The sequence below is a fragment of the Pseudopodoces humilis genome, chromosome 10 (genome assembly GCF_049639895.1).
Source record: "Pseudopodoces humilis isolate 2021_Gansu_Grassland_sample_001 chromosome 10, ASM4963989v1, whole genome shotgun sequence".
Lineage (NCBI taxonomy): Eukaryota > Metazoa > Chordata > Aves > Passeriformes > Paridae > Pseudopodoces > Pseudopodoces humilis.
In genome coordinates, this window is record NC_142209.1 from 13,557,390 (window position 1) to 13,574,191 (window position 16,802).

At 46.5% G+C, this 16,802-nt stretch overlaps 1 long non-coding RNA gene across 1 annotated transcript in view; it reads left to right on the forward strand.

Moving 5' to 3' along the window:
• Positions 1 to 770: 770 nt before the first annotated feature.
• The window catches only part of LOC148183682 (uncharacterized), a 45,271-nt gene continuing 29,239 nt past the window's right edge, over positions 771 to 16,802 (forward strand). Inside the window, exons 1-3 of the long non-coding RNA XR_015773347.1 lie at positions 771 to 987; positions 3,573 to 3,687; positions 3,824 to 4,152. This is a non-coding gene — a long non-coding RNA (uncharacterized LOC148183682). The remainder of the gene's footprint in view (positions 988 to 3,572; positions 3,688 to 3,823; positions 4,153 to 16,802) is intronic.

Below are 16,802 nucleotides of genomic sequence, written 5' to 3' on the forward strand. Positions count from 1 at the left end.
CATTCCCGCTGGAAAAAGTCAAAAGGGTTCCTGGCATTAAAACGACCTTGCGTCATTCCTGATGAAATTAGCAGAGCTACTTCTTTAGAGCTTTGCTAAGGATGCACTTTGGTCACAGTAAGAAGTAAGAAATTTGGGGTTTAACCCCCCATCTGAGCAGGATCCGTCTGCTTTCACTAGCTGCAAAGCCTGACACCAGCACTTGAAAGCACCTTAGACCCGCAGACCATTTTTCACTTCTCTTTAAGTGCAAGCGATGGGAATTGCTAACCTCGGCTAAGAAAATTTCATTTTCCCCATCCTGCTAAACGGTTCTGGTCGACATATGTTTGTTATCAGAGAGAGGTGCTATGAACACAGAGCCATTTTCTTAGCAGCTCTTTGACTCTGTGTTACCATAGTCCCACACGGCATTGGTCCTTTCCCGTTGGGAAGTCATGAATAAGAGACTATGAAGCTTGCACGTCAGATCTTCCTCAATTAATCCACCATTAGCATGTTCGGGATCCTCTACTGGATGGTTAACAGCAGCTTTGGTAACTGTATGCTGTCCATACCCAATTATGCTCTGCTAAAAATGAACTCTGCAGAACAACCTTCCTGAGCTGTCAGTGTCTCCCGTTTTCCTATTTTAACGCTTGTGTGTAGTGGCAGGCGACAGATGGTGTAGATCAGATCGATTTGATTGCATTAGGCGATTTTTTTTTTTCCTCCTCTCCCCCCCGACTCCTTTTCTGGAAGCCCACATTCATCTGAGAGGCGATCGCCGGGGACATGGGAAGCAAGAGCAGCCGCCGATGTGTGAAAGCAACGAGACATGGCCAGCCAGAGGCGCCGGGGTCCCTTCACGGGGTTTGTTAACATGGTAATCCGGCACCAGGAGAGAAAGCTGCTTTCTGCTGCCCAGAGCCCATTCCCCATCACACATCAGATGACTCCCTGGCTTTACACACAGTTGGAGTTCTGCTCGAAACCTGGATTTAAAGGGTAAGCGCTTCAATAGAGGTGGATTTCTGGTGGTTACTCGGGTAGGTGGCAAAAGGAGCGATCTTCCAGCGATTTTTAGAAGAGGCTCCCTTTGAGCGGGCATGAATATTTTCTTCCTTCTTCCTTTCTTCCTTTTTTTTTTTTTTTTTTTTTCTTGTTCCCCTCTTTCACCAGCGAGCCCCCTAATTCAGAACAATTTCCCACACGAAAAGACATCGTGCCTCTCTATTGACGGATTGGATCAGTATTCCCCCCTATGAAATTTGCTTTTCGTGGAGAGTCCGAGCTCTGCTCAGAGCTGCGCTCCTGATAGCTTAATTGTTTAATTCCCTCCATCCGATCCCCTCCCTTCTGTGTGTGTGTGCGTGTGCGTGTGTGTGTGTGTGTTGTGTGGTGTGCGCGTCCCCCTCCGCGGGCACGGCGGAGGAGGCGGAGGTGCCCCCCAGGGCCCTTCCCCGGCCCCTCCGGGCTGGCGCTCCGGCACCCGGGCTCTTTCGGCACGGAGCGGGGCGGCAGCGCAGATAAACATGGCTTTCCGGAGCCGGTGAACAAAGGTATTTAGTGCCGCGGCGCGCCGCCACGGGCACCTCCCGCCCTCCGCGGAGAAGGTGCGGGGCGGCAGCGCGGCGGGGCTCGCTGCTCCGCTGCCCGAGGGCGTGCGGCCGGCCGGGAGCGCCGGGGCCGGGGCGGGCAGGGGCGCGGGGCTGGCAGGGCCCCGGCGGCGGCAGCGGCGGCCCCGGGAGCGGCGCGGCGGGCGGCACTCGGCGCTGTCCGTCCCCGCGGGTGCTGAGGGGCCCGCGGGCAGGGGGTGCGGCGAGCCGGGCCGGTGCGGGGCGGCGGCAGCGGGGCTGGGCACGGGAAGTTTCGGCAGGCGCTGTATTGGCGGGGAGTAGTGGGGGGGCTGATGTTCGGGGAGGGGAAGGGCAGTGTCAGATGGACACAGCGAGAACAGCGCTGGCTCCGAGCGGGGCTGCTTTTCCCCGAGAACCGCGTTCTTTAATATTAAAAAAAAAAAAACAAAAAACAAACCCACAAACCCAAACCATAAAAACAACAAAAAACCAAAAACAATAAAAAAAACAACCCACGCAAAGTTTGGATTTTTGCCTAATTCTCGATGCATTTGTGGAGCGCCTCCCCATTTCGGAGAACATCGGTCTAGGGTATCTGTATAGAGTGTTTTTGCCACGACTCGGTGCATTTCACTTTTTCAAACGGCTTTTGTTCAAGTTGAAGGAAACCCACTGCATCAGATATTTGAGTTCCAACCCCAGCTAATGGGGTTACAGCCTTCAGTTTCACAGCGGGGAAAAATTACAGTGTTTGTTATTTACTTTCCAGCTGCCATTTAGAATACGACTTGAAAGCTTGCTGTGTTAGAGGATATAGGAAATTACACCTAAAATTAGATTAAAATAGAGGAGAGTGTGTTGGAAATGATTTTTTAATTAATTAAGGTAATGTAGCTATCAAAGTATTTTTTTCTCTTTCTCTCTTTGTTTTTCTCATTTCTTTCAAATTCAAGCAAGAGTCTGTGATACAAAACAAGTGCTGTCTTCTCGTATGTTTTCATAGGAAGCATAGTGGTAATACGTCAACTGAGACAAGGGCTCGTGTTAAGGAAGAAATATATAGAAAAAGCAAGCATCTTGTATTAATTTCAGTTGGAATCTAATCAACAAGCTGGTCAGTCACCGAGTGCAGTGGATAATGAGGGCTGTGTGTGCTGCATAATTACTCATGGCTGAAGAAGTGCGGAGTACCCCTGCTCTGCGCGGGTTCGGACCGCGCCGTGCTAATCTCACTGCCCCCTCCCCACCACTCACACGGAAGCTGTTCTTAGCATCAGGAGCCGGGGTGAAATAGCACGGAGAAGTTCCTTAGCGCTAGGCGAAGTGTGCTGTGCCATGACGTTGCAGAGATCCTTTCTATTTAGTTGGCGAACAATAAACGTTTATTATCACCGCGGCAGATCATCAGACAAAGCTTCCCCCTCCCGCCTCCCCCAGGCACGAGTGCTGCTGATAAGGGAACTGCTCCGGGTGACGGGCAGAGCCGCGGGCGCCATTCGGAAATAACTTCTTTTATTATTGTTATTTTTTCCCCCGGTTCGCCTTTTGCAAACCTTGGCAGGGCGGCGGCAGGTGTCAGGGCGGAGGTGCGCTGCCGCCGCCCCCGCCCGCCGCCGCGGGGCCGCCTGCCCGGCTCGGCGCCTCGCAGCCACCGGGCTCCGCCGTTCGGGGACACGCGGGGAGCGGAGAGCGCAGAATTTGTACTTTGAAGCCTTTTTCGCCTTAGATTTTTATGGCGCTAGGAGGCCTGACAGTGGAGTGCCTCTGCTGAGATCGGAGCCTTTGCTATTTTTTTCTTTGATTTTTTTTTTTCCCTCTCCATCGCCTTCCTTTCCGCCCTCCCTCCTTGGTAGCACATCGAGTCAGTGTGAGTCAGGACTTGTAAAATGCATTTCCAAAGCTCAGATGAAAAGTCTCTCAGGCGTGTCTGCTGCTTTATCGGAGCTTTCCCAAGCCCACCTATGCAAACAGATTTGTAATATTTGTGTGCTTAACCGTGCATCTCTTTTACAGGAATCTGTTGCTGCGTGTGACATCTCCTGCAAGCTCCCAGAGAGAATTGATGGAGCATACAGCTAGGGAATAGGATACCAGAGAAGCACAGAGGAAGAATCCAGGCAATCACCAGGTAAACTCAGCCTTACTTTGATTTATTTCCTTTCACCTCGCCTGCAAGCCCTTGCTCACTCCAATAAGGGAGCAGGAGAGCAGAGGGACTGTACGTGTGTGTATTAAATGCCTACTCCTCTCGTTCTCTTCCTCAGGGTGGGAAGGTTCTGCGTCCACTGGATATGGGACAAGATCGCTCGGCAACCCTTGTGGATTCTCCTTCTTCTAGAGGCGAATTATAGTTATGGATTTATTGTCCCGGTGCAGCACTTCCAGCAGCAGCAGCAGCAGCAGCAGCAGCAGCAACAGCAGCAGCTTTCTGACTCTCTTCGGTGACGGGTATTCTTGGGTGGATAATACGGATTACGTTGTTATTGCTTAAGAATACGCGTAGTCGAGGAGAGTACCGGCGGCGGGCAGGCAGGCAGGCAGCGCGACCGCCCCCAGCCCACCAGCTGGCTCCTCACCTCCTCTAGTTGCCAAGGTAGCACCTTTTCCATCTTTTCCTACGCTTTGCAATGTTTCATTCTGTGTCTCTGCCCGGGCGGGGGGAGCTCGAACGCCCTGTCTCTTGCGGAGGGGGGTGCCCGGTGTGTGTGTGTGCGTGGGAGCAAGCCCAGGGCTGGGGAGGGCCGCGGCAGGGCTGGCCGAGCTCCTCGGCAGAGGGTGGCCGGGGGAGCCGCGGCCGCTGCGGGCTGCGCCTGGGCGGGCAGCGCTCTTTAGGCTGCGCTGGGGCCGGGGGAAGGCTCCCGCCCCGTCCAGGCGGCCCCGGTGCCCCGGCACTCGGTCGGCAGCCCCCAGCCCGCTCCGTCCGCGGCCCCTCGTCCCTCTCCGGCGTGGGGCCCGGATGGGGGAGCCGAGTCGGCCGGCCTCGCCTGCCGGGGGTCCCTCCCGCCGGGACGCGGAGTGCCCGCCGGGTCGCGGCGGCCCCGGCTCCGTCCGCGCCCCCCGGCAGAGCCCGGGCTGCCGCCCCGCCGGCGGGCACGGCCCCGCGGCCGCAGCAGCCGAGTCGTGCGGGGCTGCGGGTGCCCGAGGGCGGGGAGGTGCCGAGCACCCCGTGCTAGCGAGGCGAGGGACATCCCGCACGGCCGCGGAGCGCCCGACGCCCGGGAAAGCCCCTCTTCCCCGGCTGCCGAGGGGCTCGGCCATCCAGTGGGGCCGCTCCTGGGGAGCAGCTTGAGGCCGGTTGCTTTCGATGAAAGCAATGCCCCTCTTGCTCTTTTATCCTCACCCTGCGACCTGGTGAGGGCAGGATTAAGAAGCCACCTTCACACCAGCTCCAGCCCAGCAGAGTTTATCAGCTTCTAAGGCCCCAGATTGAGACACATGCTCAGGGCCAGAGCTGAGGGTTTTTTTCCCCTCTGCAGCTCGGGTGGTGGCTTATTTGTGCCCTTTCCAAGAGCTCAGGACTCCCCAAATGCTACTTGCAGCTGGACAGGTGGGAGACACAACTAAGGGAGTGTTGATTCCCATAACTGGCCAAGACATGCCCCATCCCTTTAACACAAAGTGCATAGGTCCTTCTCTCCAGTCTCAGTAGCAGGGCACAGGATTTGGTTAAAACCTGATCTGTCTTTCAGATGTTGTGCTTAGGAAAATCCAGGTATAGCATTCATAGTTCCAGTCCTTTTTTCCCCGCTCTTCTGCCCACAAGCCTGGCAAAGAAAAAGAGCAGGGTGTGATCATCCCTGTGTTTTGCCGTTCAAGGCCTCTCCACATGCCCATATGATCCCAGGTCTTGTTGCCATGTATTCACAATTGTGAGACCAGATTTCAGCCTTAAGTGAATTAGATCAGAAGCCATTTTAAAGCAAGACCAGGAGTCTTGTGATAAGACAGCGTTTTTGAATGCATCCTTCCCCAACCTCAGCTATGATGGGGCTAGGAATGATTTTTAATGTGGACAAGCCAGATGTAGGGTGATCATTGAGAGCACCAGGTGGGCTGATGGAGAATGTCTTTCTCTCTGTCTCTTGCTTAGAGATTGAAAGGCTGTCAATGTTCTACTTAATAATTTCCAACAACTGCCAAAGCAGTCTTAGTCTGTTGCCTCTAGTAGTGAGTGGAGTGTTCGTTGTAACACAGACGTGTGGATCTGTTATTCTTTAGACACATCTTTGATGCTAGCACTCTGATCCTTGTGATTCTCTAATACCACTTGAAAGCAGATTTTTTTCCTTGTAGTTTAGTATGTTCAACAGCCTCAGAAATAATGTTAAATTATGCTTTAAAAAGACATGATCAGCTGCTAAATCAGTCAGTTCAGCACCGTAACACAGCCACATTCTCAAGTGCTGCAGGAACAGCGATGGAAACACTATTTTAAAACCCAGGTTTGTATTACAAACCTTCCTCTGGTCAGAGCTTTTAGTTGACATTTTCCCTTGAGTCATGACTTAGAATATTGTTAAGAGTTCCCATTTCATCACATAAAGGGTGTGGATTTGTTTGCTCTTTGCTTGGTTGAGTAACTTGTGTAGTATGTATTGGACTGGTACCCATAAACACAAGCTTAGCAAATGGTTCCTTATACTTGGTTTCCTCTAGCTGCTCTCTGTAAAGCATGATGAGATGGTTTTGCTGAATAATGCCTTAATGACAGGGCTGATGCATTTTTAATGCATGTACTCTTTGTCATTGTCAAAATTAACATTTTGATGATTGTAGATTTCTCTAAAATCTTTTGGGAATTGCTATGCTATGTGGGTTAAAAGAGCGAAAGTATAAGATCCGGTTGGAGAAATACTGGATATGCTCACCAAAATTATTCTAGAATGTTATGTAAATGCTCAATGTGGACTCTTGGATGATGTTTCCTTATATCATGATCTCAGAGGGACTCCCCCCATTTATTAGCAGTTCCAGGGGTCTGTCACATATATACATTGAAGGACAGAAGGGGTCATTTCTGAATAAGTGACCTCCAAGTAGTGACTATTCATGCTATGGATCTGATCGTGGCAATGCACATAGCTTCCACAGGACTGCTCAGGAAAGCAGGCTTGCTCATGTTACATCAAAAATATTTAGGGCCAAATCCTGGTATCCAATGCAATAGCAAAGTCCCAATTGATTTCACTGTGGGAAAGACTAGACCCCTAGTGAAAGACGTTTTTTACAATGCTACACTTCCTACTTTGCTTTAGAAATTGTGAATCCTGTGTGCTAAAAAATAACTCTAAAACCTCCCTGCCTCTAGTAGTCTAACGATGTTTCATTAATGGCAAAAATTACACTAAAAGTTTATAGTGGAACACAGTAAGAAATTACTTTATAAATGAAGGGGTTTAATTGTGCCAGTATGAACATTTCCTAGGATATTTTAGAATGAGGTTTGTGGCAGCACCAAATGTGCATTAACAGCTACTTTGGTGAGGGCATATTTAATTAATTCAGAATACTAAATTTCTGCTTTGAAATGGGTTTTGTAATCTGCATCCTGGTAGAAAATTGAATTAAAAAATTACCCCAAAAATAATCACTTGAACTTAGCCTTGTCTTTAAAGGCCATAATCCTATGAAGATTTATATCTCTGGGTAATTTTCTCCGCTGGAGTAGCCTCGAAGGCTGCTGCCATAGGTAAGTCATTGTCACGCCAGGGCCCCCAGAGTGGCACAGGCACTTGATGGCAGAGCAGCCGCTGGTGTGGCACGGCCCTGGTGCAGAGCAGGTGACACTGTGACACTGGCTGTCCCTCATCCTGATGGGGCCTTCCTGGAGCAGGGAGCTGCCCAAAGGGCTGTGTCCTCCAGCACAATGGGCACATCGTGCCCTGTGGTGGGAGAGGGAGAACAAAGAGTGGTTTTGGTCCCTACTGTCCTGTGCAGGCAGGGCCACAGCCCTGCCTGGGTCTGCCCATAGCGTGAAGCGTTTCTCTGCTTAGCAGTACCCTAAATTAAGTGGTAGGGACTGCCATTGGACTTCAGGTGCTCTTTCCAGAAATATATAAAACTACAGCCCTTAAATATGTTTATATCCCTGAATGGAATAAATATACATATCTATATACAGGAACCCCTCTCTGAAGAGGGACTAGAGCTAGAGTAGTCTCCATTCTCCCAGACCTGACAGAGGCACAACACCCACTCACCTCAGCAGGGGCTATGCTGTTGCAGTGCGTATTTATGACCTGTGTTATGATTCCTCTTGCTGCTGCAAATTTGCCTAAAATAAATGCCCACAGTGTTCCATGTAGATGTGTACAGTTATGCAGATGTTTTTACTTTTTACTGTTTTTACTGCTTTGAAGTCTACATATGATTTTGGGGGAAGTGTGTTTTCTTCCCATAACAAGTTATTGTCTTTCGTGTCAATTTAGGTGGCTTCTAGTGTTTATAGGGTTTTCTTGAGGAAACTGAAAACAGTAATACCTATACATCCACAGAGCTCTACACATACTTTGCAGCTGTAAGAATAAGCTAACTAGCATTTTTCTCTGCCTTTTTACATCACACTAGCCGTAATGTACACAACTGGATTTTTATGCCCTTTTAAAAATAAATCACGTCTTTACATACACAAAAGGCTTTTTCTTCTCTTCCTTTTAAAAGATTACTATTTTTCTGAAAAGCATCGCCCCCAGGTATTACCCATAGCTGTTATGACACCTCACCATTTAGTATTGCAAAGGTAAATCATAACACTCATTATTAAGAGCCATAAATTTTTACCAGAATCATCATCTACCTCCTGAAAGCTTTAATGCTAGAAACATTTCCTGGGCTAATGCCCATGATGATTACATGCTTTTTATTGCTATCATTTAGTAACCAAATTGCTCAAAAATCAAAGGACTTGATTATCACATACCTGCAATGCATAGAGCTATTTATAAATGTTGGCTCGATAATAACAATGACTCAAAAGAAATTTAAATGATAGTCCAAAAATAAGTAGTCTAAAAGTGAAAAAACAAGCCAGAATTCATAGAGGTGGTGGAAAGAGTCTGACTGCAAAGGACAGACAGGATCCTGAGGAAGGTAAAGAGAAGAGTCTAGGAGGTGATGGTAGAAGGTAGATGTGACCCAGCTTTTCAGAGTCAGAAGGCAGAGGAAGGGTGAGGCACCAGGGACTGTAGGTGAGGAGGCATCGCAGTGTGGCGCTGGAAGTATGCACCAGAAGTGTTGAAACCAGGGCTGGAATGTCATACAAGTTTGGTAGTTTGCTTCCTGCTTACTGAAAAACAGTATCTAGATATAAGCAGACAACAAAAAATTAGGTGAAATGTTTCAGAAACTAGAGTGGGTTGATTGATGGGAAAAATAAGAGCCTTGAATATGTAGCTGAAAGGTGGTGTATATATATATATATATATATATATATATATATACATTTATTTTTATACACACATACACACACATATATGACTTTACATACCTAGCCAAAATTACATAATAATGCCCATATAGATAAATGAAATTAGTAGCCTGCTTTTGAAATCATTTTCCTGCAGAAACCAGTGGGAATTTTCCATTGATTTCAGGGGGTTCAGAATTTCTCCTGTCTGCAGGAAAGCAGTGTAGCCTGGTGTGTGCAAATAGACCTAGAAGCTATATATGGAGAAAATGCAGCATGGCTATCAAGAAACATTTCCTTCCAGTGAACCCAATACCCCTCTAGCCAGTGGGGATGATATAAAGCAACAGAGCAACCTCCAGGCAGGAAAGCCCTTGCCTGGGAGAAGTTAAATTAACTTGGCCAAAACACAGCAAGCAGTAGTCACCCTGGGAGGGCTGGAGAGCCGTCCGGGGAGGCCTCTGACTGTTGCAACACAGCTCCATGGGGCTGAAACGGCAGCACTTTCTCAGCACTTTATACCACTAGAAAGAAAAGGCTAGGCCCACAAGAGGTAACCTACACTTTCCAAACTACTCAAGAGTATTGCAGACCAAGCAGATCTTTTATCTGTTTTCGGGTCAGGTGTCACCACCCTGTTGTTCTGTATCAGCTCATCTGAGTTGCACGCAGTGTACGCCCCTTTCACATTACTGTGTGAGGCTTGAAATGTTGCAAAAACATAGCTTTAGTGTAGACTTTAATATTAACAATTGCTGATTCATAACCTTGTTTGCAATATTAGAAGTTCCCTTACCAAATCAGGACAATACCACAAAGTTTATTAATGATCACAGGTCAAACCAATCTTCTAAATCATTGGAAATAAAAGATAAAGTGATCATCATGGGGCTGGTCTTCTCTAATTGGAGAAAGAGGAACATTCTGAACCAGAACAGTACAGCATGCAATTGTGCAGCCTGTTACCAAAAAAAGAACCATCTCACTGCATCTTACAGAGGCATTTACATAGATAATGTAGATTTCATATGACTGCTTTTAGATTATCTGATAGTAATAGCTGTGCAAATATTCACATTCTCCTACTAAGACACTGATAAAAAAATCAAATAAAAAGGCATCACTAATTACTGCATTATTAAGGATTTATTTTATTTCTTTAATTTAGGTGGAAAATAGTAAGAGCAGGGAGGCTTGATGCACTAATGCTTCCCACCATCTGGAAGCTCTTCCTCTAAGAATCATTCTTCAGGAGATAACTTACCTGTTTACTCCAAGAAAATTTGTTTCATATTACCTCTTCATCAATTTGCCATGATACATTCTTCTGTTTCACAGTTTATTGCTTGCTTCTTCTACTAGAGCAACACTTACTACAATCTTGATGCTATGGTTGTTAAAAATGACCACTATGATAAAAATAGTTTCTTGTTCCTCTACTTTCCTCTGCTGCCTTTCTGTTTGCCTTCTTGTTTACAATACATGCAAAATATTTGAGAGGATAGAAGGGATTTTCTTTCTCAACATGTTTTATTTTAGAAATGTCAGGATCATTTATTTTCCTTTTTTTTTTTTTTTTTTTCCGAAGGTCTTGAACTATAGAGGAGAGCAGTGGAAACTTTCTCAGACTTCAGCTTATGAGGTGGTGATTTTTCCATTTTTAAGAAAGACACCTTTTTCCCCACATGTTTGCCAGGGTCTGAGTTATGCAGAACACAGTAACATAATTACTTTCAAGGTTTCAGTACAATCCTTTTTGTTTTGACTGCTCACTGTCCTTTGTTGTATTATGACATCATGTGGCTGTCCCATCATGTGTTGCACATGTGATAACACAAATCCATTTGCCTTCAGTTGTTCAAAGAACCCTCTTGATGAAAACTGGATCTGCAAGTCCTGCTCTAGGAAGCAAGAGCTAAACCCACTCACTTTTGCTCTTGTTTAGATGCTTGTCATTTCTGTCTTTGTAAATTCTTGCCAGAAAAGAAGGCAGGACCAGTCCAGACCCTTGGTTAGAGATGAACATAGACATGTTTAGTTTTCTTTTGCTGGAGCTGCAGCTCACTCTGCTTCAGCCTCCCTGGTAGAGAGAGAGGAAAAACTCCAGTGAAGGAAGGGATGCTGAATGGGAGTCATGAGAAATCCAAGGAAAACAAATCAAATCCACACACACACAACACCTAGATAGAGTTTTCAGGTTTTATTTTTTATCAAATGCAACTCTATCTTAAGTATTCCACATTTTTTGGATGCAAAAATTAAACGTGTGCTCTGTAGAGAGGCTCAGAACAATAGCTCTGCTTTCTCTTATAAAATCTCTCTTCTGAGATTAACTCTGGAGCTAGCAGTGAGGTCAGTGTTTCATTACATATAAGTCAGCTCATGCTGACAAGGGTCTGGCCTTCTTAGTGATGGGCCGTTTGCTGCTCAGAAGTGTGAGGAATGGCTTTCTGAAATATCGATAGCTCGCCTTCATTGGAGTTTGTGATCAAATTTAGCCAGCAAGTATCAGTGCGCTACAGCCAGGCTGCAGGGCTGAGAGGCTCAGGCTTGGGCCAGCCGCTAAGGTCTGCCTCCTAAATCAGAGGCTAAGTCTTCCATTAGTGTAAATCAGTGGTTTATAATGATGTCAGATGAGATTTGTGTCAGAGTAGCCCAGACTGCAGTCCGGTCTTGGGATTTGAAATGGAATAGAAAAATTAGACTCTGACCATTAGAATTATTTTTTCATTTCATTTTGTTGTGCATATTTGTGAATGTGCCTATACACACATGCACATACATGCATTTTGCTCCCGTGGCCATGTGGCTGCCATTTAACATGGAACTAAGAGCAGAGAATCTTCCTCCTGGTGTGGTTTGATTGATATGTGCAGACATCTCACATAAAGGCTCTGGGATCCCGCTTTTCATCCATAAAAGGAAAGCAGGCAAGCTTCATCCCTGGCTAAACCCTTTGCACAATATACATCAATAATGAGGCAGCATCTATTTATACATTGCTCACTGGAAATGACTGAATTCAGACAGAAGTTGGTGAGGCAGCCTGAGCTCCACCAGCCTCCATGGAGTCTATTGTTAGTACCCAGGATGACTCCTCAGGCAAATGGAGAGGAGAGGCACGATTTGGAGCCTCCCATGCCACGGGAGGAATACCAGCTTCCACACTTGGCAGGTGGTGTCTCCTCTCAGAGAATGCCTTCGCTGGCTCTGCCAGAGCCCGGCAGTCCTGGAGGAGGAATGCAGGAGAAATGGTCACAAGAGCGCAGCCCCATTGCAGCTCCCCAGGAAGTGGAATGCTGACTTGGTTTTACCCACAGGGTGAGAGCTCCCTGCCTTTCTTCATGAGAAAAGGACATGTCCAAGAGAGAATGGGAGCAAGGCAGTTCTGCCATCATACACACTGATTCTGTCTTGCCATATTGTTGCAGAAGGTTTTCAACAATACTTCTTTACCTAGAAAGAGAAAGGTGCAGTAGAAAAGCCCCATTCAGCGTTACGATGTTGGTGTGCCAATTGTTCACCAGCACGTCTGTGATGATAAAGACTTGCTTGTCTGTGAGATATTTATCATAAATAAGGTACTCAGAACCCCTTAGCAAAGCACAATCCAGACAGTGCTTTTGCTCCATATCCTTCTTCACTCCTGGTTTCCTCCGTGGCTCTTGTGTACTTTGCCCATATGCTCTAAAGCTATTTTGTTTTCAGTTTTATGTATGTTTTATGTAAATTAGAAGAATCGAGCTCCTCTGCTTGCTAAATTATAAATTGAGTGGAAATTGGCTGACTCTCTTTAGACTATGTAAGTTACACAAGATGTAAGTAATCAAGCTCAGCAGGCTGGGATAGGGAAAACACGTCAATAGCATGGGCCACGTGAGCTATGTCCACGTGTCTCCGTGCACTGCTGCTTGCCTTTGCAGCCTCAAATATCTCTTTGCTCTAAAGTGCCAATCTAACTCCTTTTAGACCATTCTCCAAGATGCAGGTTTATTGCTTCCTTTGGTAGTTTGCTTGGTATATTCAGTACTCCTTGTATAAATGAACTGCTCTTAAATGCCTGTTTCCACTCTCTTGCTTTAGGATCAGAGTAGATTCAGACTGCCTCCTCTGGGAGCACTGATTCATTTTCCTTACCTTCTTCCCCTGTAAGTTAAAATGCCTGTTGATTTTAGTGTCTGTCTCCTTGGCTTACTCCCTGCTCTGGCTCTATTTCCCCTACCCCACACTGCTTTGCATACGCCTGAATCTTGCCCCGGGTTATCTTTTCCTTAGTAGCCTATTGCAACCTCACAGAGCAGGACTGTGGTGCAAGGGCAGGAGCCTGGCAGTGGCTGGCAGCCTGTGAAACACTGCCAGGAGAGCAGGGAGGTTGGTTGGTATCTTGGGTCTTGATGAGATGGTGGAGAATCTGCTGCAGGGCAGAAAAGACAGTCTCACTGTTAGGGCACCAGTTAGACCAAGTTTTTAGAAAAAAGGGCCCAAAATCAGACACTTAGGCCTATTTTTACACAGCCAGGTAGGACCAGTGCTGTTAGAAGCAGATATGGACATGGTACTGCTCTGAATGCAGAGTCCTCTTAAAACTGTCCATGTTCAGATGCTTGTGACACACCAAACTGCCCCTAAGAGATGAGACTGATTGCAGCCTCAGCACAGACAGGTATTGGCTGCACCAGCATCCACATGCTGCCAGAGTGACCAAAAGCAGCCTTGTGCTGTGGCCAGTGGCTCATCCACCCCAGGAATGCCAAGCTGCAACTGGGCAGAGTTCGGGCTAGCTCTGCTCTCTGTCTTTTAGCTCCATGAAAGGCAGTAAACAGAGAAAAACGTCTTCAGAGAGGTGGTGTGGTGCAGCTCTTATCAACAGACCAACATTTTAAAGTCAGCATCTTGGAGATTGAATCCCATTGCCATGGAAAATCCCAGCTAGAAATGTATTTCTTGGAGTGGGGGGGTGTGTGGAAGTGTGGCCATTGGGTGGGCTCTGCAGGCATGGCCCCAGGCACACACCTTTAGCAGGCAGCCTGTTCCCAGGTACTGCACAGCCCTGTGTGCTCTGCTGACCCTGGCCAGGTTGAGGCATGCGCCCAACAAAAGGGGATACCAACTGAGTAGTCAGGTGGCCTTCAGCAGTCTCAGGCTGGGACTCACAGGGCACAAAGGGAATCCTCTTTGTTCAGGGTCTGCCTTGCAGTTATTTGAGTTTGGGGTCTCTTTCACTGAGTTCATAAAATACATGAGTTCTTATTTTTTAATTCATTAAATACTTCGATTCAGTGATATACCTTCAGAATGTGATATACCTTCAGAATACACTTATTCTGTGCTGTCAAATGTTTACTGAGAATGATAAAATATATCCAACCTTCCTTTTTAGAGCTTCCTTTTAATTCAAAGGGAAGGTGTAACCTTTTGTTTTCTGGTGTGATTTTTACTGAACCTCTGCCTACTTTATTTATTAGGCCACATATAAATTTACTACCACTTGCGCTTCCAAATAAAAGGCTCATAGGTTGGTAAGCAGTCTATAAGTTGAGCTGCTATTCCTTGAAACTCATAAAAGGATGATCTTGGTCCATGGAATCGCTAATTAAAGCTGCTTTTCAATACGCAAAAATTAAGTTAACGGTAATTAATGTAGCCAGCCTGGAACCTTAGGAAACTACTGCCAGCAAGTGTCTTTTGGTGCACTCAAGAGGATGCAGTTTGATTGTTGGCACCAACAGACAGGTTGGGAATTGTAAACATGGTAATTAGCAGTAAGTTTCTGGATCTCAACTTGCCAGACTGGCAGTCTGATTCTTGGAGTAGTTGTCGCATGGGAGGAGGGAAAAACAAAGTAAGGGAATTAGAGCAACCTTGCATTGCTCCTCCAACATATGCCACTGGACCAATGTTTTTCTTGGCAAAGATCTCTGACAAGGCTCTTAAAAGCAGCATTGCAGCCCTACTGCAAACTGTGAACCTCACTGCAGGCATCAACCAAGCAACTGTCTCTGGCTCTTCTATTTAAACTATGAGTGTTGCTCTGTGGTAAGGAACTTCAGAGTCTGAGATCCTTCCACTCCACCTCTATGGTGGAGCACAGTGTTGATAAGGTTATCAACAATAATGGGATTAAAAGAGTTAAAATCCAGCTTTTGTGGTAATCCCGGAGTATTCTATTGTTGAGCTATCAAAGATTAAGGTTATAGTAACCTTATTAATCCTTGGTGTAGTGTAAATAAAAAGGAAATGTCAACCTTAATTCCACCATGAAATTAAATCTTCACTTCTCTAAATGATGATTCAAATGCAGCTTACTGCAGCCAATATGGTTTATGAAAATGCTTAACCCATGTGAATTTAAGAAATCCAATCTGAGAGACAGAGAGAGAGTGGTGATAAAACATGGTACTTGTTTTGTTTAAAATGAAAAAAAAAAATAGTGTTCATTCAGCTTGTATGTCTGCAGAAACTATACCTAGAGCCAAAAAAACTATGCAAAGAATTAGGAAAGGGACCAAATGCTCATCGTGTACATCCCTGGGAGGCAGAGAATGCAGCTGCCAGCCCACAGCAGAACAGCCATCCCTGTGCCAAAAAGCAGCCACAGCACTGCTGGTGGTGACCCCATCCCTGTCCCCTGCTTGCAGGACACTGTGTGGCCTTGTTAGTGCTGCCCCAGTATCAGGGACAGGGTGCCCTGACACAAGAGTTTAACCGAGCATTGATCTATTTGTGCTTTCAGTGCCAGAGACAACGCGATGAAAACCAAAAAATGTCAGAAATGAAATGGTTGCTGAACCTTCTGCAAATGGCAAGCCTTCACACGTGCTGGTGTGAAGGGCAAAGGTTTTCCTGGCTAAGGTGATTTCCAGAATGGGGGGAAGCTGCCTCTTTTGGCAATGGATCGTTTCCTCCTCACCTGTGCTAGGCACAGCCCCTGCTCACCTGCCCACAGGGGCTGAATCTATAAATAGGTCTGAAATTGCCCTCTGGGACTAACTACCTGAAGAGAGGGAAGGACAGACAGACAGACTGAACTTTGCTTAGATGTCAATGGGATCTGGTCCAGGTAAATCTGTGTTTCTTTGTTGGGAGCGGGTAGAGAATTACAGTCAGTAGAAGCGGGCTGAGTACCCTTTGCTATGATTTTTGACTCGGAGGAGAAATAAAGTAGCGGTAAAATGGGGTGATTCAGAATGATTCTGAATATTAAATATCTCGATCCCTCACTCCAAGTCTAGGAGAGTGGTAGTTAAGTACCAAGGAGCTGCCTATAGCAGGAACTTAGCTCTCTGGAGGGCAAGGGGCATTGCCAGAGAAAAAGAGATGGTTTTAGTGGGGCTGTTCCCAGGGAAAGGGGCTTTGTCACCTCAGCAAGACCCATCTGCCCCATGGTCTCTGCATGTCCTGGAAATTACTGGGTTTGTGGACTGATGGAGCTGGAGAGTAGGCATGTTCTACATCTTCGTATTGTTTACTCCAATTCTCATAAACTCTGATAAAGTTGCATAATGAAAGTCAGGCTCATAAAAGGACTCATTTTAAGATGGTTTTTTCTTTCTTCTTCACTCACTGAATCATGTTCTTCTCTGGTGTGAATTGTCACAGCTCCAGAGCGTGTAGCTGTTCAGATGTGCCCGCTGGGTCCTGGGCTGTTTCCATCCCCTCTACTGCTGCAATTGCTACCACAAACACAAATTGGCTCACTCTGGCTCTTCTTGTCTTTCCGCAGTGTAGGAGCAGATAATGGGCCCATGGGGTTGTTCAGAAATATTGCTGGTTTCCAGTGCTAGCATAATGGTCCCTTCTAGGTAGTATCCTTTTCCTGGACAATTTCCCAGTAAAAT